Source organism: Lactuca virosa, chromosome 9 (genome assembly GCF_052849685.1).
Source record: "Lactuca virosa cultivar CGN04683 chromosome 9, Lactuca_virosa_CGN04683_v6, whole genome shotgun sequence".
NCBI lineage: Eukaryota > Viridiplantae > Streptophyta > Magnoliopsida > Asterales > Asteraceae > Lactuca > Lactuca virosa.
In genome coordinates, this window is record NC_136434.1 from 103,236,429 (window position 1) to 103,250,711 (window position 14,283).

The following is a 14,283-nucleotide window of genomic DNA, read 5'->3' on the forward strand; positions in this document are numbered from 1 at the left end:
ATTATGAACCTATAAACAATACATGTGCTAAGTATTATAAATTATACAAAATGTTATTATAATATCTTTTAACTACTCACGGTACGGCGAATCTGGTTTGAAGGGTCGCATAGGGTTGTTGGATTTAAGAACAACTTTTATGCCAAAATGGTCATGCCCTCCGGTGTTTCATGTCTAGCCCCTGTCTGTACATAGTAGTTGAAAAGTATTGTTTAACACTTATAAAACAATATCGCTCGTAAATATAGACTAATAATTAGTCACAATAAATATTAGACAAAAATCTAGTGGTAATGATACTAGGTTTCGTTGAAGGAAAATAAAATTGTTAGAAGCAAAGCGTTGCCCGAGTTTGGAGTCATCACTTTAACAAGTGAGTGCATAGTCTGTTTCATGAACACGATTGTAATACAAGTATTGATTAAAGTATTAAATATATGTTTGTGTGTGAAATATTTGTTATTGCCTAAAATAAGTGTTAAGAACATATCTGCTAATATGCGATAATTTAGGGTACATAATAAACCTAAATTAAATGATATGAATATCGGGTAGTATCTCCTTTTGAGTACAGGATAGATATACATGGAGGTGTTGGGTATTAGATGTTGCATCATTGGGCTTTTAGTTTTGTCTTTTATATTAACGAGTTGGGCCTGCCCAATTATATTTATTTCTAGGGTTAGAGTATTTAAGATGCATGCATGCATCGTATTTTAGTTAACTCTGATCTTTACGATGTAACGCTAATCACGCCTCTACAGTAGCAATTCTTCATAGAGTTCTTCTGAGGCGTGACACTTAATCATTCAGCATTCTTTGAATCACTGTTGTGTTCTTGCTTTTACTTGTTTTGAATCTAAAAGATCTTTAAGGATTTTAATCCTAACAATTGGTATCAGAGCAGGAGACTGTGTAATCTATACGCATCTCTTCTGTTTACAAAGTTTTAGGGTTTCCGTTAATATAGGATCTGGTTCTGTCGTCGTCATTGTCATCTTGACGGCATAAAGTGATCTTGATATTACCCTATAAACTGTCTTAGTTTACACATCTGATTCTCTACAGGTATCAAAGAAAATATCATCATGCAGCAGGACGATTCTCACATCAACTCCATTAATATCTCAAGCAGTATTGGATCAACAACAAGGATCCCGATTCTCTTTCCTCATGAATATGAAGTATGGGCGCTTCATTTTGAAGATTATGTTCTCGGTTCGGATGATAATGGTTATTTAATTTGGGAAGCCATTAGTCTCGGTCCATTTGTTCACACAGAAACCAAAAGAGTTATCAAATCTCAGAAGGAATACAACCAGCTGATCCTTTATGTGAAGGATGTTCCTCAGGATGAGAAAGAGAAACTAATCAGCAACGTCATTGCAATGAGGATCATTAGATTCGCTTTGTAGGCCGATACTTTTCGTCTAGTTAGTTCGTGTGATACTGCGAAAGCCATCTGGGAAAAGCTCAAGGAACTTTACTGCACTGACGCAGATCTTGAGCATTCTACACAAACACTCCTGATTTCGGAGTTTGGTGCTTTCGCACAACATCCAGAAGAAAATCTGAGCCAAACATTCAATCGCTATAATCATCTTCTTAGCAAGAAGATGAAACATGGTATTGGACGTGAGGTGATCGAGAAAAAGGTTACTCTCATGAATGGGCTTAGATCTGAGTGGATGGCAGTGGTTTCTACCGTCAAAGCGCACGAGCATTTCAAAAGTTACACTTTAGCCAAGCTTGTTGGGATTCTTAAGGCACATGAAAGTGAGGTGTCGAAAGAAGCGAAAGTTGTTTATGGTATGGGGTCTCTAGCCCTTGTTGCGAAGGGCAAGACAATTGCAGAGGATGAGCCTGAGTCTGATCATTCTGAATGTGATCTTACAAACGAGGAGTATGCTTTAATGGTTTCAAATCCCAAGCGGTTCGTAAGAAAGAAATTTCCATCAAACAAGAACCGAATCTGGCAGGGAAGCTACAGTTCAGAAAAGGTGAAAGATGAGAACAAAAGCGCTTCTCAAAAGGAGGAAGAAAAGAAGGAGAAAAAGCTCATGGGTGACTCCGACTATGACTGCAACTATTGTCATGGCGAAAATCATTTGGCCAAGGATTGCATGCTGAGAAGGTTAAATGAGAAGAAAGAAGGAGAAGATGATGAGACTTACCACATGCGAATGTTGGAGGAAATCAAGAAGAAAAAGGTTTTTGATACCTCTATGCCTGCTTTGATTGTGTAGGAAAATATGGCTGAAAACGAGTTTGGAGGAGTCAAGTTTTGGTCAACAGACTCGGACGACGACGAGGTTCGCAGTCCCACACATGGCAGGGCGTTCGTTGCGAAAGAGGAGAGTTCGCAGTTCGTAGGACGGTGTTTGATGGTGACAAGTGATGGGTCACAGACGCAGGAAAATGCTTCTGGGAGTGGAAGAAGGGATGATAGCTATTTCACAGCGAAACCAGTTGGTGAACAAATCAATGAATGTGAACAGCTGATCAACAAGGTAAATCTAATTCTTGAATCTCTAAATATATATGTGTCTAGATATGAGAATGAATTAAATGACCTAAAATTTACCTTTACAAGCATTAGTGATAGTTTAAAACGAACCCGTTTAACAAAATCTAACCTAACTGATCAAATCAGCAGGGTTTCGTTGAAAAGCGATGAGAGGCGAATGTGGATTGAGAAGATCGAGTCGGATTTGTCTAAGTCTAGGGATCAATTAATTTACTTGCAATGAGACAATTTGATGCTTTTAAAACAACGTAACATTTTTTGTTTGATTGCTAAAAGGCTTTACTTTAACATTACTCAGTTGCAGCTTGATTGTGAGATTGGTAAGAAAATTCACAAGATGATTTTACCATTTCTTGAATTAAAGGAAGACGAAATTGACGTCGATTGTTATAAGTGCGAATCCATCGTCTCATCTGACGAGACTTCTGATGCTTATAGGGTAGGGCTGGAAAGAATAGAATCCTACATTAAGTCCAAAGATCACAAAAACATGTTAAAACAGCTTTTGTACGAAAACGATAAGAAGCAAATTAAATCTAATACTATACAGAACTTTGATTCATTGAGTATCAAATTGAGTTCAGAAAATAAGATAAATGTTGAAAGCACATCTGAATTCGATGAGGATAGTGATATGAGTGAAATCTCTGTAGAGGATGAGTTGGATTGCTCAGAGTTTGTTAAAAACGAAAATGAACATGCGAAAGCTTTGATTTCTGAAAATTCGGTTGAATTCGCACGCATTTCTCAAAACAAACATGAAATTTTAAAAGCTAAAGCAACGGTTTTTCCTAAAGTGTAAACTGTCCCTAATCAAGTGTTTGCTACTAAAGGACTAGACAAAAATCAAACTGTCGAAATAACGTCCATCGTCAACGAAGACAACAAAGATGGTTGCGACGAGTACTTTTGGTCCGCTCTTATAGACAATGCAGACAAAACGAAGGGTCTGTCAGAACGAACCTCGTGGAGAGTGAAAGGAAGATACGTGGCAGAACCACTGAACAATCGTTCAGGCTATAAGAAAGGAAGCTCTAGTGGAACAAAGGAAAGTCCAAGCGAACCTCAGTCAGTGAAGGACGAATCTCATGCAAGAAAAATAAAACCCAAGGCAAATATTCACAAGTCCTCTGAGAAACTTGCAGAGCAAAAACGTCAAAGAATTATAAGATATCAGAGAAACCTCAATGAAAGGAAGCAATTTTGGCAATCCCAAAATTCCAACTATGTTTGCAAAGAAAAATCTTCCAATCAAAATGCGAAAGCTCGTTCGCATGCGAATCCCAATCAATGTCCGCACTGTCATTCTTGCAATCCACAGAAACCCAAAAGGAACTTTGTTCAAAAACCCTCTCTTTCAAAGAAGCCCAATGAGAAACCAAAATCTCATCATTCTCAACCCACGAAGGCTTCGTTCAAAGATGTCAAAGGAAAGGGAAAGTTAGTCTCAGATTCTGAAGCTCAAACCAAGAAATTGACTACTAACCCAAAGAATGTTGAGAAAGAATTCGTCAAGAATCAAATAAAAACAAACAAAAACGATAGATTCAAAAGAAACGAAAATGAAAAATAAAAAAGTAAAAGTTTTCACCATAACTAAGAAAGATGAAACCACATTAGTTAAACGAACTTATATGGTTGATCTTGCAATTACTTTTGCTCGTTCTGTAAAAGGCTCACAAGGACCCAAGCAACTTTGGGTTCCTAAATTTGCTTAATGTTCGCACGTTATACGTGACGAGCAGTTTGACGCTGAATGGTATATCGACAGTGGCTGCTCGCGTCACATGACTGGGAGGAAGGAGGATTTGCGAGAGTTTCAAGCTCTCAAAGATGGCAGAAATGTAAAGTATGGAAACAACTCGTTTGGAAAGATCAAAGGCTATGGGATGATAACGAACGTAGATTTTTTGATACGTAAAGTGGCATATGTGGAAGGCTTACAACACAACCTAATTAGTGTTTCAAAATTGGTTGTAGGGACGGGCTTGATAGTATCCTTTGACGATGAAGGATCTGAGATAATAGAAAGGAAAACGAAAGCAGTCCTCTTAAAGTCGCAGCGAAAATGAGAAATGTATCCTTTGAATCTGAACCCGATACGAGGGAAGCATGCCATATGCTTGCTTACGAAAGCTCACTCTGATGATAGTTGGCTATGGTATAGAAGACTTTCGCACCTCAACTTCAAAGACATCAACAAGCTTGTTCTTGGTGATCATGTACGAGGGCTTCCTCTTTTAAGTATGATAAGGATCATTTGTGTGCAGCCTGTAAGATAGGGAAACAAAGCAGGAAAATTCATCCAACAATAGTAAACACGAAAGTCATCAAACCATTGGAACTTCTACATATCGACCTTTGTGGACCTTCTGCAATTGAAAGTGTTGGTGGTAGTAAGTACATTCCTGTAATAGTTAATGATTTTTCACGTTTCACTTGGGTGTATTTTCTTAAACAGAAATCTGAAGCTACTCCTAAAATCAAGGATTTTATAAAGCAAATTGAGCTTCAACTGCGAAAGCTGGTTCGCAATATTCGTAGCGACAATGGGCTAGAATTCAAAAACCAAGTGTTTGAAGAATTTCTTGCTGAAAAGGGAGTCTCACACAACTTTTCTGCTCCTTACACTCCACAATAGAACGGTGTAGTTGAAAGGCGAAACCGCTCTTTGTTCGAAGCTGCATGAACTATGCTCACGTTCGCATGCCTGCCTCTATATTTCTGGGCGGATGCTATTGCGACTGCTTGTTTCACCCAAAATTGATCTATCCTGAATAAGCGATTATTTATTACTCCTTATGAAATCTTAAATAATCGTAAACCTAATGTTTAGTTTTTCCATGTACTTGGTTCCAGGTGTTTCATCTTCAATTCCAAGGAACAACGAAACAAATTCGATGCGAAAGCTGATGAGGGTAAATTTTTGGGATATTCGCTGACCTCCAAGGCATATACGGTTCTCAACAAACGATCAAAGAAGATCGAAGAAACCTTCTATGTCACGTTTGATGACAACTACTTGAAGAGGATTCAGTCGAATGAGAGTCAATCGAAGAAAATCTTTCCTAAGCCAAGTCTAGCCACTGTTCCACTTACCAATCTGTATGAGGAATTCATGCTACTCTTTGATGAGCCAGAGAAGGCTATTACATCTGAAGCGAAAGCAGCTGACAATAAAGTAGATGAATTGAAGAATATAATTGATGACGCTGCGAAAGACATGCACAATCAGCCATCAACTGCGAAAGTAGCTCAAGACACGAGCACTACATTCCAGGGGGAGAATTCTGACTCCAATGCAAGTCCTCAGGGGGAGCAATCTCCACCACAATATATGAACATTCCATCACAGGGGGAGGGTTACACTTCATCTCTTTCGTCTGACCCACCCTCTGATACAAATAACTCACCTCCCACAATGACTTACGAACCTCCATTCACAGGATAAACTTCAGTTCCTGAAGAAGAGGACCTCTCGTCATTCGAGGGGGAGAATAAGGATGTGAATGACGATTCGGACGTTCAATCAGAATTCGAAGAAATAAATGTTGAATTGGATCCCTCTTATGATCCAAACTATCCTCCACTAACCAAATGGACCAGAGATCACCCCAAAACCCAAGTAATCGGTGAATCTTCTGCAGGTGTCCTTACGAGATCTCAGTAAAAAGCGAAACAAACTGCATTATTCTCTAAAGTAGAATTTTGTATGTTTAACTCATTCGTTTCTAAGGTAGAAATGTTGCTCTTGATCATTCTGATTGGGTGCAAGCGATGCAAGACGAACTCAACGAGTTTGAATGAAACAAAGTTTGGAGGCTAATTCCAACTCCATCAGATGCATCGGTTGTAGGTTTAAAGTGGGTGTTTCGAAACAAAATGGATAAAGAAGGGAATGTTATAAGAAACAAGGCGAGACTCGTGGTTAAGGGGTATTGTCAAGAAGAAGGCATTGACTACGAAGAAACCTTCGCACCTATTGCAAGGTTGGAATCTGTTCGCATCTTCTTGGCATACGAAGCGCACAAGAACTTTGAAGTGTTTCAAATGGATGTTAAATGTGCTTTCTTGAACGGAAATTTAGAAGAGACTGTATACGTGAAACAACCACCTGGGTTCGTAAACGAGAAGTATCCCAATCACTGCTACATCTTAGACAAGGCAGTCTATGGTCTGAAGCAAGCTCCAAGAGCCTTGTATGAAACTCTCACTCGTTTTCTTAAAATGTCCAAATTTAAACAAGGTTCAGTTGACCCAACCTTCTTTCGCAAGAAAGAGGGTGACCACTTGATGATCGTCCAAATTTATGTTGATGACATCATTTTCGGTTCTACAAATCCCAGCTTAACAGCTGAATTCCGAAAGTTGATGGAAACTAAATTTGAGATGAGCTCCATGGGTCCAATTAACTTTTCTTTGGATTAATTATAAGACAGGGACCAGAAGGTATTTTCATAAATCAAAAAGCATATACGAAGACTTTACTAACTAAGTTTGGCATGGTGGGAGACTCTAAAGCGAAGGTTCCAATGGCATTCGGAAGGAAACTGACACCATCTCTGGGAAAACCAGCTGCTGATATGACCCTTTATCGTCAAATGATAGGATCATTGATGTATCTAACAGCTAGTAGACCAGATATTATGTTTTCCATTTGTTACTGTGCTAGGTTCCAAGCAAATCCTCGCGAACCTCATATGGTGGCCGTTAAGAATATCTTCAGATACTTGAAATGAACCTCTTCACTTGGCATATGGTATCCTGCAAAATCAGGCTTCTTTGTACAAGCATTTTCGGATGCCGACCTTGGGGGATGTGGATTCGATAGAAAAAGCATAACTGGAGGATGCCAATTTCTCGATGACAAACTTTTCGGGTTGCAATCCAAGAAGCAAACATGTGTGTCCTTGTCAACAGCTGAAGTTGAATATATAGCTGCCGCCTCATGTACATCCCAAGTCATTTGGATTCAAAGCCAGCTTCGCGATTATGGCTTAAGCATGAAACGAATCCCACTATATTGTGACTCTGAAAGTGTCATCCGCATTTGTCACAACCCAGTGCAACACTCAAAGACGAAACACATAGCACTGAGGTATCATTTCATCAAGGATCACGTAGAAGACGGCAACATTGAAATTCATTTCGTGAGATCCTCTTATTAGTTGGCTGACATATTCACAAAAGCCTTGCCTGAAACAACCTTCAATAGAATTATTCAAGGCCTAGGAATTATGGAAGTTGAATCTGTTCCAAAACCACTTTCGCATACATAATGATTATACTGTGAATCGGTGCGAACGTTCGCAGTAGTTCGTAGTCCACTGTTCATTCGCAGTCAACTTTAACACTTCGAATCGGTGCGAACGCTCGCAGTAGTTCGCAGTCAACTATTCATCGGTGGTTCAAGTTTTCTAATATTCTTTTGTACTTTATGTGTATTATTTCTTATCCTTCTTTCGTCTCTCAATCTTTTCTGTTTTTATTTATTTTTCAGAAAATCGCAAAATAAAAAAATATTTTGTTTATGTTCATTTTTATTTCTTTTATTTTCACAAATCTCAAAAACACCAAAAATATTTTAAGAAGATCATGGAGGCACATATTTGTATCATATCTCAATTCGTGTGATAGGGTAGGTATAAGTTTCTTTATCTATGTATTAGCTAAGTGTCCCTAGAAGCATGCTTTTGTATGTTGTCCAAAGCCTCAATTGACTCGATGTGAAGCCTTAATGAATCGATTCTACCAATCGTTTCTTCCCAATCAAGCAGTAAATTCACATTAGTCATGAGCTACCTTACTCTTCTCACTTTGAGTTAAGAGTTATCTGCTTAGTCACTTTCGTATAGCAGAGGTACATTCGCTTCCCTGGAACCACCTTCACACTTCTCTATTGCCTTCGCACTCATAAATGTAACCCTTGAGACTCTCAGCTATACCACTGAGGTTTATGGTTACACAACATCTGTGTTAATGATCTTAGATTTGTTCACCACAAACTGAGTCAAACCCCAAATCCAACACACTTACATGAATTGACGGTGAACAATTAAATGTTCTAGATTTTCACCATGGAATTAACGAAAGCCACTTTCGTCGTCTGTACCAAGGAATCTCTTTTTCTTTTGCAAGATCTTTATGAAGTGTTCTGGTTCGAAGTCACTTCTTCCCATAAGATCCGATATTTTTTTTTTGAGATTTCACAGTTTAATCTTGTCACTAAAATAATTCCAAACCTACTCGTTCAACTGACTACACTGGTCACACGAGTACTTCATCCAACATTCGTACTTATATCAAGTTCGTTGTTTGGTTGGATAGTTAGCCACCCATTAAGCCTAATTAAAAGATGCCTTTCAATGTGTAACACCGAAATTTTCAAACCAAAATTTTCATTTTTAACATAAAAATCACATATCATATTTCCCGAAATCTCAAGTATCAACATTAGTACAATTTATTTATCAAAAGTTGTTTATCACATAAACTAGGATCCTCCAAAATATATCTCCAAAGCGAGTGTGTGTACAATCAAGTCGGGGCCTTCCCGCGATAATCGGAAGTACCTGAAACACACAACACATAACACGGTAAGCATAAAGCTTAGTGAGTTCCCTAAAATACCACATATAACTCATTAACCACTCTAGGCTATAACTCGATAAGACCCTCCGGTCAGTGTGTCTCAGTGGGACCCTCCGGTCCCAGCTCAGTAAGCTCATAGTAACAATATTCAGCATAAACCACAAAGACATAATGCATAATATCAAATACACAGATAAACACAATAACAACTCAATCACACAATGTACCACTCGAGCCAAGTATAGTGAGAAGACTCACCTCGTAAGTAAGCTGAATCTTAATATTGCACATTTTGCTAAGTTATCTCTCTTTCTCTCTCTCTCTTGAAGTGGTAAAAGACCATTTTACCCCTCCATGGTTTCCCACAGACAGGGTTGACCAAACCTGTGACAACCGTCAAATTTCGGTCAAGTCAAAGTCAAACAAAGTCAACAAGTCAAACCGGTCAACTCCAATAACCCTTGTATGTTAGGGTTTATGTTATGTAATCACTATACAATTCGCTATTTTAATGAGAAATCATCATTTGGAAAGTTCATGTGTTTGATTTTCCTTAGCCTTAACAGTGCTAAACAACGAACCAAAGCGATAAAACACTATTGCACAATCATCGGGATTGTGTACGACACTAAAACACGGTTTAACGGGGTTTACGAACCTTGCGTTGTGAAGCCGGACACTCAAATTAATCACAAACGAAACCTCTCTAACTCGTTTTCACTCTATCTCTTTCTATTTGAAATCTCTCCCAAATCTCTCTCAAAAGTTACTTTAACTTTTTGTAATCATTTGGGTCATATCGACCCTTAACCGGGTCAAAAACCACTTGAAACGGGGTAAAAACGGGTAAAATAACCTTAAGGAACCAAAACCCTCCTATTAGAAGCGAAAACTCTCATGAGAAGCCTCTCAGGACCGAAGCCTCTCAGGACCGAAGCCTCTCATGAGAAGCCTCTCAGGACCGAAGCCTCTCAGGACCGAAGCCTCTCATGAGAAGCCTCTCATTAGAAGCCTCTCAGGACAGAAGCCTCGCATGAGAAGCCTCTCAGACAGCCCATGCGAGAGGTCTCGCAGACGGCCCCTTTTTACCGGTTTTTCGACTACGACTTCGTTTTAACTCCGTTTTTCATTATTTTAACGTGGGATTTTCACCCAAAACTTTATTTTATAAACTAAGGCCCCAAAATATATAAATCTCCAGGGTTTTTATAAAAATATATTAAAAGAATTAGTGGTTGAACTAATTATTGAGGGAATATTTGTTTTTCCTTAATTTATGGCAAAAGCAAACCACCACCACCTCACTCTATGATCAGCCACTCTTTCCCACTACCCCTTGTCTCCTTAGTGGACCTTTACACCCAATCTCCAGCTCTTCCCACGTTCTAAGAGCTGGAGGATTGATCCTCTCTCCTCATTCTCCATAAAGTTCTTTCATTCTACACTTAGCAACCAAAGGACACTCTCCAAAATTCTCTCATCTTTTCTCTCAACTTCAAGAACTTCAAGGCTTTCTTCAGGGATTTCTTTCTTCAGTTAGTAAGTATCTTCATCATTCATATAATTATTACACTCCATTCTACTCAAATCATTGATATCTTACACAAATTTCATCTTATTCGGTGTTAGATTCTCGAATCATCAAGACATCTTCTTAGTGTTCTTGGGTTGAATACTTCCTCTCTCTCACTTTCATCTACTGAAACCACATAAGGTGAGTTCATACCCCTACATTTACAAGTTTTTCTTAAGTTTTAAGGGGGGAATACAAGTAAAATCATCAAGAACACAATTAAACTTTTTCTATCAGATTACATCAGAAAAGATGAACTTCGATCACGGACTGTTTTGGTCAACTTAAATATTTTAGTTTTCAAAACTGTTCCAGGTGCAAGTAGTTCAAGCTCTTAGCTTTAAAATGGCTACTTGCACATCTCCATATGATTTTTCTACAATTTATGGTGATTTTTACAAAACTGCCTGTCATTTCAGAGGCAAACCCGGACCAGTCTGTGATTATGAACATTTTCACCTCTGTTAGAGATCACTAAAAATCATGATAAAATTTACGAACAAACTAGACTCATATTCCAAACTCTCAGAATTTGAGGATTTGGATTTAGAGCTTTGATGATTTTTCTATAAATTTTCTAAGAACAGTAACAGAAACTGTATTCAACGAAAAGTTGCTGTCAATTTCATTTCACCTTGTAACATGTTGAGCAAGGTGTATATCTTTATGTGATTATATGTTATTGCAATATATGACATTTTATCTTAATATTTAGACACACATCAGTTTACAAATGGATTTGGACATATAAAATATAAAGAATAACAAGTGATTATAATCAAAGTACAACCGATACATTCAAACATTTAATAAACTATTTTGAATATAGTTTGCATACATTACTACGTACTACCCTTGGTTGATAAACTATAATAGGTATAGTTTATGATACATTACATAACACATACATTTAAAAAGGGTACATTTATACAAAGGATATTTTCATTAAGCAAGGTACGGCCATACGGTACCAAGTTTTCATAACACGTAATTCCGTTAATGACTTTGTGAGACATTTACTTCAAATTACTATTAAGTCCTGTATTGTAACCAGAGTCTCCTTGAGGGAGAGCGTGATAGTTGTGTATAGATCTATATTGGGTTTGACAAACCCACACCTAAACTGCATGCAACAGTTAGACCGATAGGTCTGGGGTGACAAATGTCATAACATTTCCGACACCTGAAGAACGTCGTTTTAGGCAACCTTGGTCATAGTATGGTTATAATAAACTCACATAAAGTATTAATAAACATTGGAATTTACGGGAACTTCATTAAAATTTAACGAGTTTATGTCGATTTAAACTTGCATTGTTTTACTATAAATATGACAAATTACTTGTACATTTCGGTCTTTGGGTTTTAAGACTACATTTACACATTAAGGAAAATATTGGATTTTCTAACACAAATACTACTTTTACAAACGAAAGGCTTTTAATAATACCAAACAAAAGCTTATGAACTCACCAACCTTTGTGTTGACACTTTTTCAAACAACTTGTATTCTCAGGAAATCATTAAACATGTAACCAAGTGCTTTTGAGGATGGGGCGCTAAGGCGTCTACTATTTCATATTTTGTCAACATATTGTAATTGATTCGTAAACATGTAATTCATACAATGATGTCACTTTTTCAATTATATATATGTTGGTTGTGTTTGCTTCAATTACTATTACAATTGTTGTTATGATACTATACATGAAGTCCTCCACCCCCGGACGTTTCCGCCATCCTTGGTTTGGGGGTGTGACAGATTGGTATCAGAGCACAGTTTATAGTGAATTAAGTATATCAAACCACATAAGATATACAAACTATAAACACAATTGGGACTAATAGTCTCTGATTTGTGCATTTTTCAAATAAATATACTCTTAGAAAATAAATGATTTTCTTGATTAAAGTATACATACATACATTACATGCTCGCATGGTATCATAACTAGCGAAAACATAAAGCAAAAGAAGAAGAGTTGAACATTTTGAGTATGCCTTAGTATATGTGGATTAAATCTGGGAAGGATATAGCCTGATCAACTATATTTGTTCGGGAATTGACTTGCATATACCGGGGGATGGTCAGGATGGGCAACAAATCTAACAAACTTAATAACAGACTACAAAGGATACTTTAAGAACTCAAAACTAAACATTTACAAACACTATAGGAGTATTTTGTGTTACTATAATAAATTATCTGAGAATTAAATAGGTCTTTATTTATAGATCAATAGCTGCTAAGTGGATGCGCTAAGGTCATATGTAACTAAGATGCTATAGACTTAGAATTTATGTATCTTCGTTTCACTTCCTGTCCTTGTTTGGTTGTGGTCTTGGAGTTAGGGTCATCTATTCGAAGGACTATTATATCTTAATCACATATGACTGGTATGCACTTTGCAACTAATTAAGTAACCGATAAAGATCATTTTAAAATATAATATATTAATTATGTCCCGACTAAATTAGTATATGTGAAACTTTTACAAACAGTCATATACTTGGAAACAAGGAAACTCAAATAAAATATTTTATACTTTCATTTTACCTCATAACCCAATGTATTGGGTCAATTAAAAGTATAAAATCGTATGTATCGTAAACATACTGGAAAACAACGTAATAATATACTTTATGTATAAAAGAATTCTCTTCCTATAAATATACTTTTACTAAAAGTACATTGGTTTACGACTTATGACAGAACCATGCCGCCAAGGAGAAGACCAAGACCTTCCGGCAACACAGCAACACCTCCTCCGCCGCTGCCTCCACAGTTTGATCCTGCGATGTTCCAGGCTGCAGTAACAGCAGCCGTAGCGGCCGCAATATCGCAGATAGGGACAAACGGAGCTGGTGGTTCTGGATCGGGTGCTACAAACTCTAACCACGGAGACAGTACGTGGCGTGCAAGAGAGTGTTCCTACAAAGACTTCACCAATGGCAAACCCGACAACTTCAATGGGAGCGGGGGAGTCATCACTTTAATGCAATGGTTTGAAAAGACCGAAGTAGTCTTTCAGGTGTGCTCTTGCCCCGAAGCGAGCAAATTTAAGTTCGCAGCCTTCACTTTCACCGGCCGGGCCCTTACTTGGTGGAACTGCCGGATTAATTCACTTACTCTCGAAGTGGCTAGCTCCATAACCTGGGCAGAACTAAAAACGTTGATGATGAAGGAGTACTGCCCGAGAGGTGAGATTCAAAAGCTGGAACAAGAACTTTGGAACCTCAGGATGACGGACTCCGACCTTGAAACCTACACCACCCGATTCAATGAATTGGCTCTCCTCTGCCCAACAATGGTTACTCCGGAGGAGAAAAAGGTGGAGCGATACCTTTGGGGACTGTCTCCCCAAGTGCAAAGTAGTGTCCTGGCTTTAAGGCCAACTACTTTTGACAGTGCCAGGGAGCTGGCACAACAACTTGTTGACCACCGAGCCGGTCATAATACTACAACCACCACCAATGACCAATCAAAAGGGGGAAACAACAAAAGGAAGTTCTGGAACCAAAAGAAGAGCCAACCAGCACAGGACCCCGCTAAGAAGCAACAAACTGTTGTTGTCCATGCTGCCACTAATGC